Source organism: Nerophis ophidion, linkage group LG08, assembly GCF_033978795.1.
Source record: "Nerophis ophidion isolate RoL-2023_Sa linkage group LG08, RoL_Noph_v1.0, whole genome shotgun sequence".
NCBI lineage: Eukaryota > Metazoa > Chordata > Actinopteri > Syngnathiformes > Syngnathidae > Nerophis > Nerophis ophidion.
The window spans coordinates 21,593,884-21,601,383 of record NC_084618.1 but is presented as its reverse complement, the minus strand read 5'-3'; the positions used below and the strand labels follow the sequence as shown (position 1 = coordinate 21,601,383).

Here is a 7,500-nt window from a genome sequence, read left to right as displayed (position 1 = left end):
ATTTTTATTAAACTATTATTACTCCCAGTCAGTGGAACGATTTCCCTGACCACCTGACGGCACGACAGACTGTGAATGCTTTTAAAAAAGGCTTAAAAAAAACCCTTCTTTAAAAAAAAAGCCTTTTTATGGATACATGCATCCTATTTACTATATAATATACTTTTACTTATTTTTATTATATTATTATTATCATTTTATTTTAATTATTATTTTTTAATACACTGTAACACTTTGAGGTTGTTTGCTCAATGTAAAGTGCCTTTTTACAAATACAATCTATTAATATTATTATTATTACTAAACTATTATTACTCCCAGTCAGTGTGACACTCTCCCTGACCACCTGAGGGCACCACAGATTGTGAATGCTTTTAAAAAAGGCCTAAAAAACCCTTTTTTATAGATATATGCATACTAGTTGCTATATAATATACTAATTGTTATTTTTATTATCTTATTATTATTATTATTTTTAATTTATTTTATTTTTTAAATACACTGTAGCACTTTGAGGTTGTTTGCTCAATGTAAAGTGTTTTTCACAAATAAAAACTATTATTATTATTATTATTATTATTATTAAAAAAAACCCTGCCTCTCCCCAACATTTACCTGTTTCTCACCTTTTTTATACCCGTCAGCGATCCTGTTCTGTCTCCCTGTAATGTTTGTCTGATCTGATCTTGAATGGAATAGTGCTACAAAAAATCCTTAATTTCCCCTAGGGGATTATTCTGATTAATCTGATTCTGATTCGAAATCTGATAAAAGTCTTCATAATTAGCCAAAATAGACGGTTGTAAAATATCAATCAATAAATCACCACAGTTTACCTTTACTTATAAAAGCAAAGTCTGCACATTTGTAGTTTTTGACCCCCTCAGGCCATGATTGTTGTCATTCAACTAGTTGCATCACCCCAAAAAGTCATACAAATATTTTATGAAGGTTGAACGTTACTTAGCGCTGCCTGGTGATGTAGGATGAGCAAGGAATTGTTGTCTGGCGAGCTTCTTCAGCACCTGTCCGGAACCTCATTCAAGATTTCGCCGGGTAAAAACACCTTCCTGTGCTTGGCAGAGGTAAAGATAATTAAGACCCCGGCTCGTGTTTCTTTGTGCCGCTATACGTCACTCCGAAATGCGTCAAGAACCTTCTACCTGCGCCACCTTTGACAAGGTGTTGTTTTGTGCTGTCGGGTCCTGAGGCGAGGCGACATTAACGAGGCCGTTGTTACCTTCCTGGTTAACGACTAGAAGAACATGTCAGCGACATGCGCAAGCCGAACAGGATATATATATATATATATATATATATATATATATATATATATATATATATATATACGTGTATATATGTGTGTGTATATGTAGTGTGAAGTGAAAGGGAATTATATTTATATAGCGCTTTTCTCTAGTGACTCAAAGCGCTTTACAGAGTCAAACCCAATATCTAAGTTACATTTTTAAACCGGTGTGGGTGGCACTGGGAGCAGGTGGGTAAAGTGTCTTGCCCAAGGACAAAACGGCAGTGACTAGTTTGGCAGAAGCGGGAATCGAACCCGGAACCCTCAATTTGCTGGCACGGCCACTCTACCAACTGAGCTATACTGCCCCATATAAAGGTGTTTATATATATATATATATATATATATATATATATATATATATATATATATATATATATATATATATATACATATACACACACACACACACACACACACACACACACACACACACACACACACACACACATATATATATATATATATATATATATATATATATACATATATATACATACATGTGTGTGTCATCATTAAACAGGCTCCTGTGATAAAGGCGTGAGAGTGGCTGCAGTGGGTGAGTATGAAAGATGACCTATAAGCCCTGACAGACAGCTGAGTGAACAGGACACCTGCAGCCGCCAGGCTATGTCGAAAATAATGAGAACACGGTCCGTTTCGGAGACGTTCCTCTGACAAGGCCCACATAGCCAGCGGTCACAGCGGCGCTGACGTGGCCGCCAGTACCGACCTGACACGGAGGACGGCGTGAAGGTAATTGAGACTTTGGTTAATTCCTTTTTTTTTTTCTTTGTGCAAAATAGTTCAGGTTGTCGCTGGAATCGCGCTCGTCGCGTCTGATTAGGAGTGAGGGGCCACCCGGACGTGCCGATATTCCGCCCCCAGGGTGCCAGAGTGCAGTACAGCTTTTTGGAGCTCACGCGTTTGTCAGTGATGGCTGCAAAAAATAAGCTCTGAGATAGGTGTCAAACTCATTTTAGATGGGGGGGGGGGGCCCATGGAGGAAAATCTACTCCCAAGTGGGCCGGACTGGTCAAATCACGGCACAATAACTTAAAATTAAAGACAACTTCAAATTTTTGGAGGTATTTTCACACTTACATGTTCTGGTTGATAGTGTTCTATCTTTAATTGTCGATATTTATACTTTCGGAATAAATTATGTGTCGATGTTCATCAGTCAACTCCTTGGTGTTCATTTCCAATCTATAAAGCTGAATAAATAATATCAAAAATCTAATTACAGGATGTTATTTTTGTAGTTTTTTCATTGTCCTTGACTAACAGCTCGACCGCACCCGACCTCTGGAACGCTCTCCCTGACCACCTGAGGGCACCACAGACTGTGGATGCTTTTAAAAAAGGCTTAAAAACCTTTCTTTACAAAAAAAAAAAAAGAAGCCTTTTTATAGATACATACATGCATACTAATTCTAGCTATTAGGCTGTTCTAGTTTTTTTTTAATCTTATTATTTTTTCACTACACTGTAGCACTGAGGTTGTTTGCTCAATGTAAAGTGTTTTTTTACAAATAAAATCTATTATTATTATTATTATTAAAAATCCCCCCACCCTTCCCCAGCATTTACCTTTTTCTCACAGTCCCATCTTAGAGCATCAGTCGGACGAACGTTTAAAGAAGGGACTAAAAACCCACCTTTGTAGCACAATTTTTAAAAATCTGATTTCTCTGCCTTCTTGTTTTTAAATACACTGCTTTCCTATGTGTTTTATCCAGTGCTTTCATGCTTTTATTTTTATCTATATTTCCGTTTTATCCAGTGTTTTTCATGTTTTTAATTCTATTTTAATTTTCTGTTATATATTCTATTTTTATTTATTTATTCATTTTTTTATTTATTTATGTGTTTTTAATAATATTAAAATTTTCTGTTATATATTCAATTTTTATTGTATTTCATTTTATTTTATTTATTTTTTATACTTTGTAGTACTTTGAGATTTTAACCAACGTAAAGTGCATTTCAAATGTAATTAATTATTATTATTATTATTATTATTATTATTCACATCATGTGTTTTTATTTTTTACATATGTAGCATAATCTACAAAGATACAAATAATTGCTATTGCGACATCTGGTGGACACTTTTAGAACTGCAGTTTCTTTCATTCAAAAATTTCGGCTCATTTTTATACTTACAAACTCATCCTACAGGCCGGATAAAACCTCTTTGCGGTCCTGATCCGGCCCGCAGGCTGTACTTTCAGATGTACTCTAATGGAACCAAGTTCAAAATTAACTCCCCAAAGTCCTCTGAAGACCACATTTCTAAATTACATGCCCATATTTTTTTAATATTTCTAAGTGCATTATTTGATAGACACTGACCTGATTGCGACAAATTCACATACAATTTAAACCAGAACTGTGCAGTGCTGTTTTTAAAAGAGCGTCAGTCTTGAACTACAGCAAGTATTTCAATGGTTGAAATCTGCGCTTGTGGGTGTTGTTGGAGTTATTACGGTAATCTACGTCAAAGCAGCTCTGACCAGGAACAAAGCAGAGTGGGCGGGGTTTGTTTTCAGAGAGGCCAACTCGAAAAGCGTGTGTCAGAAACAGATGGGAAGCAAATTTTTACTACAAAGTTCTGCATAAAAGTATTACTATAACATATTCCATCCATCCATTTTCTACCACTTATTCCCTTTCGGGGTCGCGGGGAGCGCTGGCGCCTATCTCAGCTACAATCGGGCGGAAGGCGGGGTACACCCTGGACAAGTCGCCACCTCATCGCAGGGCCAACACAGAAAGACAGACAACATTCACACTCACATTCACACACTAGGGCCAATTTAGTGTTGCCAATCAACCTATCCCCAGGTGCATGTCTTTGGAAGTGGGAGGAAGCCGGAGTACCCGGAGGGAACCCACGCATTCACGGGGAGGACATGCAAACTCCACACAGAAAGATCCTCAGCCTGGATTTGAACCCAGGACTGCAGGACTATAACATATTGTAGGTGATTATTACACTTTGCATTCATATCTTTGCGGTTTGTTACATTTTCTTCTTGTGTTTTGCTTGATTGTAAAATATGTCCATCAAGGAGCTGGTTTGAGAATGTGCATATGTTGTTAATATTCAGTGTTTTATTGTTGGTAGTTTATATTTTAAATCCCACGTAAAAAAAGAGCGAAGTTCATATGTTGTTAATATTCAGTGCTTTATTGTTCATAGTTAATATTGCGAATCCCACATAACAGAGGAGCGACGTTAATATGTTGTTTGTATTCAGTATTTATTTTTCATAGTTAATATTGTAAATCCCACGTAAAAGAGGAGCGATGTTCATATGTTGTTTATATTCAGTGTTTTACTGTTCATAGTTAGTATTGTGAATCCCACTTAAAGAAGAGTGACGTTCATATGTTGTTTATATTCAGTGTTTTATTGTTCATAGTTAACATTGTAAATCCCACTTAAAGAGGACCAACTTTCATATGTTGTTTATATTCAGTGTTTTATTGTTCATAGTTAATATTGTAAATCCCACTTAAAGAGGACCAACTTTCATATGTTGTTTATATTCAGTGTTTTACTGTTCATAGTTAATATTGCAAATCCCACTTAAAAGAAGAGCGACATTTATATGTTGTCAATGTTAAGTATTTTATTGTTCATAGTTAGCATTGTAAATCCCACTTAAAAGAAAAGCAATGTTTATTGTTGTTAATATTCAGTACTTATTGTTCATAGTTAATATTGGAAATCCCACGTAAAAGAGCAGCGCTGTTCATATGTTGTTAATATTCAATATTTTATTGTTCATAGTTAGTACTGTAAATCCCACTTAAAGAGGAGCAACTTTCATATGTTGTGTATATTCAGTATTTTATTGTTCAGAGTTAACATTGTAAATCCCACGTAAAAGAAAAGCGACTTTCATATGTTAATATTCAGTATTTATTGTTTATAGTTAATATTGTAAATCCCACGTAAAAGACGAGCAATGTTCATATGTTGTTAATATTCAATATTTTATTGTTCATAGCTAATACTGTACATCCCCCGTAACAGGAGTGACCTTCATATGTTGTTTATATTCAGTGTTTTATTGTTCACAGTTAATATTATAAATCCCACGTAAAAAAAAGAGCAGCGTTCATATGTTGTTTATATTCAGTGTTTTATTGTTCATAGTTAATATTGTAAATCCCACTTAAAGAGGAGCAACGTTCAAATGTTGTCAATGTTAAGTATTTTATTGTTCATAGTGAATATTGTAAATCCCCCGTAAGAGTGACGTTCATATGTTGTTTGTATTCAGTGTTTTATTGTTCGTAGTTAACATTGTAAATCTCACTTTCTTTATTTTAATGTGCATTTTGGGTGTCGCATTCAGTAACAAACTGTAAAATTCCATTTCTTTTTTTAAGTTGGTCCGTCATAAGTTTTTTATGGGACATTGTGACTTTTGTGGAGTCAAAATATTTGCCCAGCTTTGATTTAAACGGTCCTAGGAGTGGACAAAACATTTAATCGCGATTCCTTTTCGTCCCGATTCTAAATCGATACACAATTTTCTACGTTTTTTTATACAAGCATCAATTTTCGGAAAAAAAAGTTGTCGAAGCAACCAGAAAGATATCTTCTAATCTAGAGGTTCTTATCCTTTTCAAAGTCAGGGCTCAATTTTCCCACTACTTAATTATTAACACTGAATTAGTCATTTTACTCTAGATTTTACCATATTCAATAATTATTTCCAACCTATTTACAGTTTACAACAGTGTCTAAAGATATTTAACCATACGTTAATTACAAAGATCATTATTTAATTAGCACATAAACTTAAGGCTTAGGTCAGGCTGGTTACAAAAATGGGTATTAACCAAATATATCGCATAGAAAGGGACTCAAATAACTGACAAAAATACATTTTCACACAATTATGTATACATTTTAGTCATACTTATATTAAATATGTTTCTTAACTAAGCTTAAGTGGGAATGAAAATACGGCTTAAAAACTTTAGTCATAATTTCTGCGCTTAAAAAGCGTATTTATGACTTTAGCTCCAGACTTTGTGTGTTTGAGAATGTCATTACTGCCATATTGTAAGTGTGTTACTACTGAGTACTAATAGGATCCATATGGACCACAGCCGAGAAACAGATATTTTGTTGGCGGTCCTCTGGCGCCCAACAACGGGCCCCAGACATAGGGTTAAGAAAAACTGTTTTTAACATCCACCCTGTTTTGAAAAAGTTTAATTATGATTGTTTTACCAAATAACAAATTGAAAAAAAATCGGTCCTAACCAAGAATTGCATTTAATTGAGAATCAATTCTGAATCGAATCGTCACCCCTGAAATCAGATGGAATTGTTGAATGTGCAAGAATTCACACTCCTCGTGGATAAAAATCTATATGAGCTGTACAATGACTACTCTAAAGTATATCGGAGTATATGTCCTGTAATAACAGTTTGAGATCAGAAATTTTGTGCTGCTCACAATTCTTCACTGAATATGCGTGTATCACTTGCGGCTTCAAAAAAATAATAACGAACAGTTAAAATAATTCCCACATGTACAAAATTAATGAGAGTGTATGCAAAATTGGAGCATAAGTTCCCTAAAAAAAGGAGCTTGTCGGATCCGTCAGCGAGGTGGCTGGCTGCAGTCAGCCACATTTTTCAACTGTGTGCATTATTTTATTTACAATAAACAAATCGATTATTGACGTTTACAAATCGATTTCATAATCGTCCACGTCCGAATTGCGATGCATCTAAAAACGGAATACTTCACCCACCTCTTGTATTGGTCCATGACAACATTGACTAACAATCTTCAGCACCATGGAGAGCGCCACAAAAAAAAATAAAAACTGTTACAGCACTTCATTTCTATCCATCCATCCATCCATTTTCTACCGCTTGTTCCCTTTTGGGGTCGCGGGGGGCGCTGGCGCCTATCTCAGCTACAATCGGGCGGAAGGCGGGGTACACCCTGGACAAGTCGCCACCTCATCGCAGGGCCAACACAGATAGACAGACAACATTCACACTCACATTCACACACTAGGGCCAATTTAGTGTTGCCAATCAACCTATCCCCAGGTGCATGTCTTTGGAAGTGGGAGGAAGCCGGAGTACCCGGAGGGAACCCACGCATTCACGGGGAGAACATGCAAACTCCACACAGAAAGATCCC

The 7,500-nt window shown here is 35.8% G+C and overlaps 1 protein-coding gene across 2 annotated transcripts in view; it reads right to left on the bottom strand.

Annotated features, from left to right (window-relative positions):
• Positions 1-7,500, bottom strand: part of fibcd1b (fibrinogen C domain containing 1b) — a 364,858-nt gene that overhangs the window by 166,321 nt on the left and 191,037 nt on the right. The window lies entirely within an intron of this gene.